Source organism: Pinus tabuliformis, chromosome 4_1, assembly GCF_031772625.1.
Source record: "Pinus tabuliformis cultivar Carrire ecotype Pingquan chromosome 4_1, CPIR1, whole genome shotgun sequence".
In the NCBI taxonomy this organism is placed as follows: Eukaryota; Viridiplantae; Streptophyta; class Pinopsida; order Pinales; family Pinaceae; genus Pinus; species Pinus tabuliformis.
This window is the reverse complement of record NC_142303.1, coordinates 692,735,751-692,751,812: the sequence shown is the minus strand read 5'-3', so window position 1 is coordinate 692,751,812 and position 16,062 is coordinate 692,735,751.

The following is a 16,062-nucleotide window of genomic DNA, read 5'->3' as shown; positions in this document are numbered from 1 at the left end:
TAGAGAATATACTGTACATAATATAAACCAAAAAATGTACTGGTACATCATATAAACCAATATTTTTTCATCTCAATAAATATATAATAATTTTGTTTTTCAAATATTTTAACATTTTTGCAAGTTTTGAAATTTTTTTGAGCCTATACAAAGTATAAAAGTATAAAATAATTTTTAAAGTAACTTAGAAACCATTATTTATTTATTATGGTTGAAAATAATATAAAATATTTAAATTTTATTCATTTAATTTTTTATTTTATAAATTTTAGATAAAAAAAAAATTATTACAATTTTTTATAATATTTATATATATATATATATATATATATATATATATATATATATATTAAAAATTCATATTCCATAAGAAATTACTTAATATATAAATTTAAATTACTTAATATGTAATTGTGTTTTAATTATTAATTTTTCATTTATTAAATGAGTGGATTTCAATTACTACTATTATAAATTCTAAATTCTAGTTGTTTAAGTAAACCCTTTCCCATATATTTAAAGTATATAATTTATCTTATAATTATTGAATTATATATACTTTAATATATTTTAAAGTATATAATTTATCTATATTAAGTTTATAATTATTGAATTATATATAATATTGAAAAAGGAATTCATATTTTATTAGACACTTCATTTTGAATGAAAAAAATAATAATTATTTTTTATTATTTTTATAAAATATTTATTTTATATTAAATTTATTTAAATTATAAATATTTTTTTCAATTACTTTCTCAATATATATGTGCAACATTCTCAACAATTGCAATTATTTACCTGTACTTTACTGTGATTTACTTTCTTAACTCTAAAGCTTTAAAAATTATTTATTTACGACTTTCCCTATGAAAAGAACTCCCTTCCCTTCCCATGCCACTTGTCACTTTCTTTACCTTTGATTTAAGTGTTAGACTATAGATATAACCTCTTTCGTCCGTCAGATTGAAAACAGGTAAAGGGTTAAAGTCTTATGTTATTAGTTTTTTGTTTACTAATTTTTATATTTAGTCTTAAGTTATTAGTTTGGTTAGTAAAATATTTTTTTTGGAAATCTCAAAACTGGAAAGACCGAAATACGAATTTAATTATGTTATTATTTTGTTTTTTTGGAAATCTCCAAACTTGTGGAAAGACCTAAACAATACGAATTTAATTATGTTATTATTTTGGTATTTTTTTGGAAATCTCAAAACTCGTGGAAAGACATAAACACTAATTTAATTTTCAAATTTTGGATAGTTAGGGGTAGTTATTTCTATCATTTCTCTAGAGTTAAAGAAACAAATTTAATTTTCAACTTCTAAACTGTTAGGGGCAGTTATTTCTCTCATTTCCCTAGAGTTAAAAAATTGAATTTAATTTTCAACTTATAGAATGTTAGGGGAAGTTATTTCTCTCATTTCCTTGGGGTAAAAGAAAGCGAATTTAATTTTCAACTTCTAGACCGTTAGGGGCAGTTATTTCTCTCACTTCCCTAGAGTTAAAGAGAGCTTAATGGGAAAATAAGGCGTTAGCAACTAGAAGGAAGCGAAACCACCTTGGAAGAGAGAGGAGGAAACTATTTCCAAAGTAGCATGATGTTTGGCTAAGGCAGTACGCTACCTGAAGGAGGGTTTCTTGAGCTGGACTAAGGAGATCTTGAACGAATTTAAAAGAAATCAAATTTAATTTTCAACTTCTAGACCGTTAGGGGTAGTTATTTCTCTCACTTCCCTAGAGTTAAAGAGAGCTCAGTGGGAAAATAAGGGGTTAGCAACTAGAAGGAAGTGAAACCACCTTGGAAGAGAGAGGAGGAAACTATTGCCAAAATAGCATGATGTTTGGATAAGGTAGTACGCTACTTGAAGGAGGGTTTCTTGAGCTGGACTGAGGAGATCTTGAACGAATTTAATTTTCAACTTCTAGACCGTTAGGGCAGTTATTTCTCTCACTTCCCTAGAGTTAAAGAGAGCTTAGTTGGAAAATAAGGGGTTAGCAACTAGAAGGAAGTGAAACCACCTTGGAAGAGAGAGGAGGAAACTATTGCCAAAGTAGCATGATGTTTGGCTAATGCAGTATGCTACCTGAAGGAGGGTTTTTAGCTAAGGCAATACCCTACCTAAAGGAGGGTTTCTTGAGCTGGACTGAGGAGATCTTGATGCCTATGAACCAACCTGAAAGGGTTGCTGAAAACTAACTCTCTGGAAAAGGCACATTTCTCTCATTTCCCTAGAGTTAAAGACAGCTCAGTGGGAAAATAAGGGGTTAGCAATTGGAAGGAAGTAAAACCACCTTGGAAGAGAGAGGAGGAAACTATTGCCAAAATAGGACGATGTTTGGCTAAGGTAGTACACTACAATGGAGGATTTATTGAGCTGGAATGGAGCCAGTGGAAACCTTCATTATAGACAAAGGTCTAGTTCCATGCTGGATTGAGGAGATCTTTATGCCTATGAACCATCCTAAAACTGAAAGGGTTGCTGTCAACTAACTCTCTAGAAAGTGAGAAGCTCAGGGGGACACTGGATTGTCTAGAAAGTTAGAAGCTCGGGGGAGACTGGACGTAATTTCCTCTCTCATTGGCCTCTCTAATTGGAAGGGTGGATTCGTCTTTTCTAGGTTTGGATTTCTTGAATGTTTGGAAACTTATACAAGTAAGTACGAGTGATAGTCCTTAGTCTATTTGTTCTCTGTGAAAAAAATTAAGAATACTGTAGTGAACCACTGATTATATATAATTTCAATAGTAGCAATCAAACCCTTGTAGGGAGAACAAAATAGTATCACCCTGCTGCTAACCTCAACAAGGAACAATGTAAATAACAACGAGACTAAACCTTGAGGGACTCAACAATGTTCAAAAAGAAACTAACAGACCAATATTTTTTTTTTGAAGCTAGCCACCCTGTGAACTTTTATATAAGGATCTGTGCGGTAGTTTCGCCTTAAACAAGAAAGTATAAATTACACAGAAGTAAGAATCAGACCGGAGATGATTGTATCTTAAAAAAAAAATCATAATTTAGACGAATAAATCCCGCCTCTCCAGCGTCAAGAGCAACTTCTACATGTCAAGATCCTTAACCCGAATATCATTCCTATAAGGGCTACTAGGAAACGACTTTATTTTATCAAACCCTAACCGAATCTGAATGAAATAGTATACCAAGTGACATAAGAACGACATCATGGTGTAAAGCCAAGTTCTATACATCCCATAGGCAATGATCGGTCTGGACTCCGAAGAAGTCAAGAACCGAGTACATAAAAAAATACCCAGAGGGGCTGATAAGGTAAGCTCCCATGAAGTTTTTTGGAGTGAGAAATCTGGGTTAGCTCAAAAACCTTCTCCTCTACAACCAACGCAAACCAGAACGGTAATAAGTCAGAAGACATGAATTCAAAATTATAAGTAAGAGAAAAGAAACTAAACGAAGAAACATCTAAGTCAAGGCATTAAGTTACCCGGGGAAAGGGAAACATCTAAGTCAAGGCATCAAGTTACCTAGGGAAAGGTTTGTTGAAGGCTAGCCACTGGTAGGAATCCAAAAAGAGGGAAAAATGTGACAAGCAGAGACAAGGAAACTATTGACGTTGTGCGGAAGGAAAGAACTTCCCACTTAGATATATGTCCGGTCAATAAAACCTCAGCACAAGCTCAACTGTAGCCTGGCAAGAGGTAAGCCTAAAGGTGAAACAGTGTCACAGAATAATTAATGAGAGAAAATAAAACCTATATTTAGAATTTGAGGAAAAGTTAACGAATGCAAGGACAAGGCATATTTCAAATACCTGGTGCGGTTAATGGATGTGAAACCTTTTTCTGGTCTAAGAGAAAGGTGGGTGAAACTCCATAGGTTGCAGAGCCTTTTCCTAAACCCTAAGGTGAGCAAATGACGGATTCTCGGTGGTGAACCCCGAGGTTCGTTATCCTAACTCCTTCACAGTGTATCCTAACTGTCAAATCCTCACCCATTTCATCGAACGTGGAAAAATTCGCCAAATGTCTTACAATGAGCTACTATGTACATGCATCAACTGGCATCGAGAATACTCGATGACCAAGGTTGGGTTATTATCCAAATAAATCATAGTTTATGTGTTAACATGGTAGGGGTAGAACCCTTATACCTTAATGGATATAGTTGCAATGTGCAAGGGAATTCAAATAATCATATTAAGGTGAGTTGAAACAATATGAAGCTCAACCAATAAACCTAGCATGCGAAACCATACTACAAAATGACCCAAAAAAGACAAGGGGCTGCGGGGCAACAAGTCCCTGCCTTAGTGGCCAAGCAGTTGACCTGAAAGGTCAAAGCAGAAAAATGGATATTAAGGAACTATGTAGAACCCAAGGCATAGAGATAGAACTAAAGATTAACTATTAATGAAACACACAGAGCTATGAACTGTGTGGAACCCAATGCATAGAGATAGAACTAGAGATAGAACTGCAGGTGTTTTATAGAGTATTTGTGGCATAAAGATAGAACTGCAATTGTTTTATAGAGTATTTTTATCCACAAGGATGTGTGTCAAGCCATAGCTCTATAGACCTCTCATTCCGAATCTAAGGGCACATATGGATTCCTTGCGCAATTTCACATAGGATGGTATAGTCAAATGACACATTCTAGAAAGGACTCCGGTTGAAGCCCAGAATTGGGAGCAAGAATTATACATATATAGGAGAATTTCATATAAAAGTTACCATATAGCCAGTTTGTAGGCAAGGAGCCAGGCTGTCTCGTTCGCCCAAACATAATAAATCGTGCTAGGCCATCCAGGGTTTTGAGTGCTTATCTAGATCAGCATCTCGACTCCTTGGGTTTGTGATGTATACGTCCTTGGTCATATCATATATGGCCTCACCTCGTGAGATCTGTGTTACTATCTCAACCATGAGTCCTAAAGTCAGAAGCACAATCACTAATGTTAGAATATTGATCATTCTAGGGTGTCAACAAGCATGGGAGAAGGGATGGGGATCCTAACCTCTATGAAAAATATGGCACGAAGGAGGCATAGGGATAGAACTGGAGATTAACTATTAATGAAATGCACAGAGTTAGGAACTGTGTGGAACCTAATGCATAGAGATAGAACCAGAGATATTAGTGGAGATTAACTATTAATGAAATGCACAGAGTTAGGAATTGTGTGGAACCCAATGCATAGAGATAGAACTAGAGATTAACTATTAACAAAATGACAGTGTTCCAACAGTTGATTCTTATGAACCCAGCTGAAAAAGACAAATTTCCATTTCAACTGCTTCCATTGGTTCAAAATGCACATAGTTCCAGCAGTTGATTCTTATGAACCCAACAACGATGCTAGGAAAGAACCCAGCCGAAAAAGACGAAGAGCCATTTTAGTTGCTGCCATTGGGAGGAAATGCACAGAGTTCCAACACTTGATTCCTATGAACCCAACATCGATGCTAGGAAAGAACCCAGCTAAAAAATGCTAGAAGGGCATTATGGACTTTCTTTGCTAGCAACTTATCATCTATCTGTCTTTCTGCAGAACTGACATCCATAAAGAAAAATGTTAGAAGGCATATTAACCATAATAACAACTTAACGGATAGCATATTCTTTTATATTTGCCTATCAAAGTTGTTGATTTTCTTATAATATCTTGAGAACAGAGTGGTCAGTAAACCAACATAGAGTGGTCAATAAACCATCTTAACTAGAAGTATGTTGCTGCTTCAAAGGCAAGCAAAATTGAAAATCAAATGATTGTTGGGAAACAACTAACTTATCGACACCCATGAGTTCATAAAGCAGAGCCCTTTGAGACTCCACCATTCTAGAAGTAGTAATGCTTAAATTTCAACCTAATTATACTGTGCTTGCCATAGTTGTTTGTCCACTTGTAGTTGCCTTAACAGTAAGAACTAATTTTATAAATGATGGAATAGAAAATTATGAAATGAAATGAAACCTACTTTAGCTTGTTACCAGTCCCCGTGCAGTCACAATTGCCTCACCAATATCTACTCGCTGCATCACAACATGAAATGATTATTAAAGAAACAACCCTAATTGATCATTGCTCCATGCTTTCAATCCACAAATTAAAGCAGAGAACCTATTATTAAACATTTATGTCAAATAATAATTTTGATTTAACTAGCTAACATGTTCTCGTGACATAATATGCCCTACTTTTTGCACTTAAACCCATAAAAATCTACCAAAGTTTGCCTGCACTTATATCTTACGAAAATAATATTTATTCAAATTTTACTGAGAAACTAGATGTTGCATATATTTTTGAATTGAAAATTTCATATATTTTCGAATTGTTGCATTAGATTGTACCGACAATGTAAAATATTATTCCTCCAAATGTTATTAAAGGTTAATAAAATTAGGTTAAGAATTTAGAAATTTCTCGGTCACATATAAAAATTAGAAGGCACCATAAAAAAAAACCGCAAACATGGAAAAACACACCATCTCTCATACTACTTGTCCACACAGACATGTTCTTTTCAAAATTAGAAGGCACCATAAAAAAAACTGCAAACATGAAAAACACACCATCCCCGGGACCACTTTTCCACACAGGCATGCTCTTTTTGCTGTCATTTGCATGATAGGCACTCGTAGAATAATTTTTTTCTCCAACCACATGTCCACGCTCTTTCGGCTGTCATTTGCATGATAGGAACTTGTAGAATAAGTTGTTCCTCGAGCTCGAATCAATTTGGTCTAGCCTTTCAATCCCCTTTGTCACGCCCCTACACCTGCGGTGGTCTTTCAACCGCTTGTAGCGAGGTGCGGTACCACCGAACGCTTTCTTTTTAACAATACTAACGTTTATGGACTACGCCTTAACTTATGTTTTTGCAACCGAGTAAAGTGTTATCCTTTATACTTTAACAAAGAACATTCTCAATCATTAACCATATATCATAAACCGAGAACATCAACAACAATCAAGTACAAAGGGAGGGGCAACTCCCAGAAAGTCTGCCCAATCAATATATTATATCAACTTCTTCAAATTTACAATACAAGTGTGCTTGACAAACTTCAAGCCAACACTTAGAGTATTTTTACAACCAAGGCATAGAACAACCTTTTATAATTCATGTGCACTCTTGCACAAAGAAGAACGCTCACCTGAGCCACCTATCTTACTTTGCCAAGCCCTGCACACGTTATCGAACCTTCACCTTTCAACCTGGATCAAAACTGCAACTCTGCACAATGGAAGAACTACGCATAACCCATGCGTATTCTTCTTTTACCTCTGCGCAGGTCGTTTTACCCCTTGTGTTGATGAGAGAGCGAAGTCGCTTGTTTTCGAATGAATCGCAGTCCTCCTCTTATATATACGCATATCACCTTGCGTATAGTCTTGCGCCGACCCCCTAAATATTATTATGACCGCCCCCAAGTCATAGATGTTCACCATCGGCTTGGGTATGTTTTATTACCCAATGTTCATGGTATATATCCATCGCACGCATACATACTTGTGCGCTTAAGTGTGATGACACTTAGTATTTTCGCATGCTCCTCATAACGTCTCATATTATGTTGTTCTACTGCCGCAGTCCGTCGAAAAAATTGTTTTGTCACGCGCCCGTGCGCCGTGCACGATCGCCCGCCCGGCGCCCGTCGCAACCACAATCGGAGGCCCTTACATTCTCCTCCACCTGAAATCCTTGTCGCCCTCGACAACATACCATCATCCATGACGTTGTCTCCTCCACATAAGGCAAACATCACCGCAACATATGGAGAGCCACTGTCATCTGCAATATGTTGTCCATGTGTGTGTCTCCTCCAAAGTGAAGAGATCATCTCATCAACAAACTCTCGATGTGCCCCATTCAGGTCCATGAAGTCCTCTTCATCATCTGCAATGTGCCATCATCAATCATACCTGCTCCATGTGCTTGAGGGCTCACTGCCATGAGCAGCTAACAATGAGCCCATCTTCTTATTCATCTAAGAAGATGTAGAGGGAGCAGAGCCTGAAGGCTCTCCCTCACTAATCAACTCAATCCATCTATCAGGATTTTCAATCTCCATCCTTTGTAGATAAGCAACCCGGTCTTCCTTCTGGACATCCGGCCTTACATATACCTCATCATCATCATCATCATCTTCCACTATCTCTAGCCTTCTTGTCAAATCCAAGATGCTATCTGAAAGTGATCTAATGACCAATGACTGTTCCACAAGCTTTGCCTCAACAGTGGACAACCGCTTGTTCTCCTTTTCCTTATCCTCCATTTGCATCGCTCCCACTTTACAATGAGGCCTTGTTGCACCAATGGTAGGCACACCAATAGGTACATCTTCCCTTCCATCATAAATGTAGAGCTTCTTCAAATGTGGTACAATCATAGCATCAAACTGCTTCATAAACACCATCCCCAATATAGTCTCATAGTCATCAATCCGCACTATAGTGAAGTTCACCTTCCCGGTCCATTCACCAAGTGTAGTGTCCACCTTCTCAGCTATACCAAGGATTTTCATAGGAGGAGAATTCACTGTCTTCATTTGCGCCTTTGCCGGTACAAATTTCAGCCCAATTCTTCTTGCAGTATCTTCTCCCATGAAGTTGTGAGAAGCCCCACTATCTACCATAGTGAGCACATTAGTATCTCCAATCTTCATTCGAACATACTCTAACTTGTTTCTTTCTGGATCATCCTTAGAGACTGCTTTTGTAGTAGCAGAAGCACCAAGTATCTGCATCATCCCCACAGAAGCATCATTATCCTCATCATCAGATTGTGCAACCGTAGCCACCTTTAGTTTAGAGGGACAATTCTTTACCGTGTGTGGTCCTTCACATAACCAACACTTCAAAGGTTTCTTCATCTTTGCACCATCATCTGATTTTGGAGTATCATCATTCTTCTTCTCTTTTGGCTTTTCGGACTTCTTCTTCTTTTCATCAGAAGTTTCCTCAAAGTGATCCACCATCCTATCAACTACAGCAAAAGCTTCTTCAAGTGTGTTAATCTTCTGCCTCCTTACCTCATTGCATGCCCAAGGTTTCAATCCCATGATGAAGTTGAACACCTTGTCCTTTTTTGCCATGTCATGAAGTTCTAGAGCTGCACTTGAATACTCTTGCTGGTATGCTTATAGGCTTCCTATTTGCTTTATGTACTTGAGTTTGGTCCTTGCTTCCCATGTGTCATCTTGAGGACTGAAGTGGGTCTGCAATGCCTTCTTCAAGTCTTTCCACGAAGTGATGTCATTAGCATTGCCATTGGCAATCTGATCCACCCTTCTTCGCCACCACATCTTAGCATCCTTTGTTAAGAACTGAGTAGCTACCTTGACTTGTGTCTCACCATCAACCAAGTTCAACCACTCCAAGTACTGCTCTATGTCCCACAAGAAGTTGCGAAGAATTGCTGCCTTCCTTGTTCCATCATAAGATTCTGGTTCCTTAACCTTCACATGAGGCACTCCTCCACCTGAGTTATGCCCCACAGCCTTCTTCACAATTGTAAGCTCATTCTTTGTATCTTCAAGAGTCTTCTTCAAGTTCTCAATTTCTGCAAGACCTTGATCCCTTGATTCCTCGACTTCTTTGACCCTTTGTTCGAGTTGTGCACACCTATATTGAGTGTACTCATTTTGTGTCTTGATCTCATCATTCTGTATTCGAAGTTCATCGAGTTTCTCTTCAAAAGAAACCCCCATATTTTCTACCTTTACCAACACCCTTTCAATGAACTCCATAGGAGTTTCTTTGCCATCATGACTAGACCCGGCTTCAGACCCGGCTGCCATCTCGACCAGCTTCTTCTTCCTTTGTGATCTAGTCTCGACCATACAAGAACTCCACCGAGTATCCTGCAACCTGAACCAACCCTTGTTCCACTTCGTTTGAAACGGTTTCCTTCACCTGCAAGTACCCTTATCTATGCCTCGAGCAACCTTTGCTCTGATACCAACTGTTACACCCCTACACCTCCGGTGGTCTTTCAACCGCTTGTAGCGAGGTGCGGCACCACCGAACGCTTTCTTTATAACAATACTAACGTTTATGGACTACACCTTAAATTATGTTTTTGCAACCGAGTAAAGTGTTATCCTTTATACTTTAACAAAGAACATTTTCAATCATTAACCATATATCATAAACCGAGAACATCAACAACAATCAAGTACAAAGGGAGGGGCAACTCCCAGAAAGTCTGCCCAATCAATATATTATATCAACTTCTTCAAATTTACAATACAAGTGTACTTGACAAACTTCAAGCCAACACTTAGAGTATTTTTACAACCAAGGCATAGAACAACCTTTTATAATTCATGTGCACTCTTGCACAAAGAAGAACGCTCACCTGAGCCACCTATCTTTCTCTGCCAAGCCCTGCACACGTTATCGAACCTTCACCTTTCAACGTGGATCAAAACTGTAACTCTGCACAATGGAAGAACTACGCATAACCCATGCATATTCTTCTTTTACCTCTGCGTAGGTCGTTTTACCCCTTGTGTTGATGAGAGAGCGAAGTCACTTGTTTTCGAATGAATCGCAGTCCTCCTCTTATATATACGCATATCACCTTGCGTATAGTCTTGCGCCGACCCCCTAAATATTATTATGAGCGCCCCCAAGTCATAGATGTTCACCGTCGGCTTGGGTATGTTTTATTACCCAATGTTCATGGTATATATCCATCGCACGCATACATACTTGTGCGCTTAAGTGTGATGACACTTAGTCATTTCGCATGCTCCTCATAACGTCGCATATTATGTCATTCTACTGCCGCAGTCCGTCGCAAAACTTGTTTTGTCACGCGCCCGTGTGCCGTGCACGATCACCCGCCTGACGCCCGTCGCAACCACAATCGGAGGCCCTTACACCCTTGCTTGTGCACACGACAACCCCCTTTCTTGCAGACATGACAAACACAAAGGGAGAGAGGTAAACTACTGGTTTCTTTCATACATCTTGTAGACACAACGAGAGTGAGATAAACTACTGGTGCTGCTGGTAAATTCTACATGTGATTGGGATTATTTTGACCCAAATGGACTTTAGGCGATTCATGGTATGCTTCCAACCAAATTCTTCCTTGTAATGTAATTATTGTTGGGGGAGGCAAGATAACATTCTCCTATGAGTTTGTGCCTGGAGGAAAATCATTTGCATTTCGGTTTCTTACACAGACAGATACTCCCAACGTACACAATAATTGGTATCCTTTTCTTGATCTTTCCTCTAATGGAAATCTCTTCATCTTCGCGAACATAGATTCCATCTTATTTTATTACACTAATAATTAGAGATTCCATATTATTTTATTACACTAACAACCGTGTTGTAAAGATGTTTCTAACAATACCAGATGGACTCAGAAATTACCCTTCCTTTGGTTCAACCGTGATGCTGCCATTATCGACATCTGATGGATTTCAGAGGATAGAAATTCTCACCTGTGGCAGTGCTCCAGAACATGGTTATACCTCAGTTGTGGCTAATGATTTCATCTACGCTCTTCAAACTTGTGGAAGAATTTTCATTACAGATCCCAACCCAAGTTCATCTACTTACTCTCAATAACCAATGGATTTTGATGATTAGTTTAGTAGTGGCACCACAAATTCTAGGACATAAAATTTCGAAAGCGATCTTAAGTACACCCTTCACAGCAGATATCTACATGCCCGCACCAATACAACTTGTCGGTTTTGTCTTACTGCTCCAAAAATTCCACAGACTCCGGCAAATATACGGTCAGTGCATAGAGAGAACTAGAATTTGTGCCATTGTAGTAGATCATAGTCAGGTGAATACCGCTCATCAGGTTGAATTCTAGCTCTTCTCATTGTGGATCTAAAACGAATATTGTTGTGAATAAACTATACCCTACCATATCGTTTTTGTCTTCTCATATAGTCCATATGCCCCTTCTCTCTTCTCATCTTCTTCTTGTGATTAAATTTGGTTCGGGTGAGACTGCTTTGACGACAAGTTCGGGTGAGACTGCTTTGACAAGACCATGGCTTGATAACGTCCCGCTAAGTGTGAAAGAGCATCATCTTTTTGCAACATTAGTATGCCAATGTTAAGTTGTTGGTTTGTTAAGTTGTTTTTTCTATTCTATCTATCTAAAAAAAAATATTGTTAATGCAGAGCATGAGCATCAATGCATACTTGTTTTTTTGATGTGTTCTTGTTTTCTTATGGCATGGGGTGCTAGAAAATGAATGACATCGCTGGCAAGTTGATGACACTTGTTACATTTAGATAGAAGTGGTGCTAGGCATACATGTAGAAACAAAAAAATAGTGGAAAATAAACAATGGAAAATGTTTTGGAATAATGCTAGTTTACTTAATTACTAATTAGCAGCTTAATTACTAATAATTACTAATCACACCTCCTGACAGGTACTGTACATTCCATATGACCCAGTGTAATATAAACGTTGTGACTAATACCAAATAATATTTAATACCCGAAAAGTAATGCTAGCATTAGTTTTCAGTTGCCAAATACGAAATAAACATATACCATATTATACATGATTATAGCTATATAATAGCCTCCTCGCCTCGACAAATAATAATATTGGTGATTAGAAATGAATACCTAAATTTCATAGGTTGAAATATGCTTGGTAGATTATAATAGCTAAAAAATTTGAGTTAATTGCACACTAACTAATGCTAATAAACAATCTCGATTACTATAGTCCTATAGTCCCATGCCTGATGGCCGGGACTAAAAATAAGGGATAAACATTTTACTTTTCGATATGCTACAAGGTAATTTTAAATTTATGAAATATGCTTGGTAGATTATAATAGCTAAAAACTTTAAGTTAATTTCACACTAACTAATGCTAATAAACAATCCCGATTACTATAGTCCTATAGTCCCATCCCTGACAACAGGGACTAAAAATAAGGGATAAACATTTTACTTTTCGATATGCTACAAGGTAATTTTAAATTTAACTCTTGCTTTCATTAGAAAGCAAATGTACAAATGTGAAAATGTTTTTATTTTTTATTTTTTATTTTTACTTAACTATGTAAATGTAAAAGTAGCTCTTACGCTTTTGTTTGGAGAGAGTATATATATATTGATAGTATGTATAACAATTGTATATATATATATATATATAACAATTGTATGTATATATTTTATTTGTGTATATTGAAATATTTTTTTTATTAATATATTTTTAAGTATATACTAATATTATTTCATATTAAAATAATTTATTGATAGTCTACATTAATTTTTTTGGTTTTATATATATATATATATATATATATATATATATATATATATATTTGTAAGCTAAAGTAGGCCCTTTGTATTTCTATTTAACCGGGTTGAAATAAGTACAAACATTTGGTGGTCTCAACCCGCCCCTAAGGGAAACCGAGTCTGTTGACCACCTTAAACTGTTATATTCCAACCAGTAACAAAAAAGACTAAGTTTTCTTATCCATGCCAAATAAACGATACTGTCAAAAATATTGATCGGGTTTCCTATCAACATAAAGATCTATAGACAAAAAGGAGAGCTAGTTCTCGGCGATCTAACATAGAAAAACATGAGCTAAGCTAAAAGGATTAGTCTACCATATTTCCAGTTGGATTGTCTTCATCTTTTGTCACTGGAACTATCTTCCTCAGTTGTTGTTGAATCTCCTCTAGCTTGTTGTCCTGCATGAGCAGCGTTATCTGAAGGTTCTTCATTTCTCTCCTCAAATTCGGAATTCTCTGAGCCATCTCTGCCATTAAAATAGCCCCTTGTTCCATTTCCTTAGCCAGTAATCTCTTCAGCACCCAATAAACATGTAAGACCTGCTTGTATAAAGACAGGCATCCCCTAGTATTCCCTAGGTCAGGAATCAGGTTGCCCCAGTCTTCCATTTCTGGATCTGAATCTTCTTGTAGGGCCTTTTCTTTGAGTTCTTGGATTATCCTACGAATATCCTCATCGATGCCTTCACTGTAGGCTCTTTCTGCCCCCTGCACCATATGTTTCATAGTTTTCCTGCCACGTCTCTGGCCAACTGGAGGAGAGGTGCTTTGTTCCCGTCTGCCGGTTTGGCAACCTCTCCCTCTGCCCCTACGCCCCTTTGCCGGACCTGGGCAAACTAAGTTATGCTCGACCGCTGCCTTGCTTCCCTGTCTGACGTCGAAGGAGGCGGTCCCTGTAAATCCTTCCCCTCCATGCCCCTTTGTTTTCTTTTCCAGGTTCGTTTCCTCCCCTTGATGCTCTCCTTCAGGATACCTGACCTTCCCCACTCCTCCTTTCCTCGTATGGATTTGGTAACTCTGCTCAAGTGTTTTCTCCTTCTCCCAGCCCGCTTGCTCTTCCATCTTTGGCTGCCTTTTCTCGTTGACCTCCCATGGATCTTGTGTTCTCCTCTCCTGGTCTGTCCAGTGCCTTTCCTTGCTCAATTCAGTCCCAGCATTTCTCATGCTTCCCCTCTCTGTCCTCTGCCTGGTATTACAATGGAGGAGTTGTTGGTCCCTATCCTTTCGCCTATCCTTTGCAACTATTAAACCACCTCTTGTTTCCTTAAGCTTTCCGTTTATAGCACAGAGAGCGATAGACAGTTTCACGCTTTCATGCTTCTTTTCATGCCGAGTTGCATAGCGGCCCTACAAGCCTCTACCACCCTGCGCCTCTTTCCTTTGTCGCATGCGTTTTGCAGGTCTGCCTTCTCTTACGCTTATTAATTTAGTGCCAGCTATCCTACGTCCCACTGGTTGATCCCCACCGTTCTCGCCACCTTCCTCCTTCATTGCTCTCTCGTCACTACTCCTCGATATTCTACCTCTCCTGCATGCCGTCCTAATGTCCTATGTTATTATGTTGTGGCGTGGTGATCTACCTTGCCACCTCCCTATTTTCATAATGATCACACACGTCGTCGTCTCTTTCGCCCTGATCGGGGGATTATTATAAATATTAAATGTCACATTGATTTTATACTAAAATTTGAATGAATTATACATATCTCTTTTTATTTTTAGTAGCAAGTTCTTAATATTTTTTATTTTTTAACTCTCAATTACCTTTTTTTACAAATATTTTGTTATATACAACATTAAAATGTTATATATATATATATATATATATATATATATATATAATTAATTAATTAATTTAAATTTAAAATTGAAATAATTTTTAAAAGTATAAGAGGTAAACATTTTATTTTATTTTTCTAATTACTTTACATGAAATTAAGTAATATATACAACTAATTAAATGTGTATTTTTTATTATAATCATTTTTCTATTAGAAAATATTTTATTTTCATTTTAAGAAAAACATGTATCAACTCCACTTTGAAAACGAACAAAATTATACATTACTCTTATATTATATTTTATAATAACCTTAACTAAATAACAAAAATATTAAAATTAAATAAATATAAATTTAGCACTATTTTTTAAAATTAAATCATTTTTATATAATTTAATTTAAAATTATTCATTTTCTAAAAAGATTTACTTGATGATGTAATAAACATTTTCATTTTCCTAATATTGTAATAAATGATATACACAATATTGAATATGTAAATATTCAATGTTGTATAAATGGTTTTCTATACCCATTGAATGTTACATTTGGGGAGTCATTTTTTTCCACATTTACAAATTTGCAATACAAATACATGTCTACTCATTCAATTTTTTAATTAAATTTTAAATAATTTTCTTGATGCGATTGAATAAGATATTTTTGTGAAATCTTATTATTATATAAATACATAAATTCAATTTATTTTTAGTGAAAATTTATATTAAATAAAATAAATCATTTTTTTAAAATTTACATATTTCTCCTTAAATTTGAGAATTTTGATCATTAAACTTTATTTTAATAACTAAAATAAAGTAATTTTAAAGCAATTTAAATAATTTGACTTTTAACGAAAAAATAAATCAAACTAATACTATAACTACCAACAAAAACATTAAATTTACCATAAAAATGAAATCGTCTATTTATTCACTTATTTGTTTCCAACCTTGACATATAAACACATGGTTCA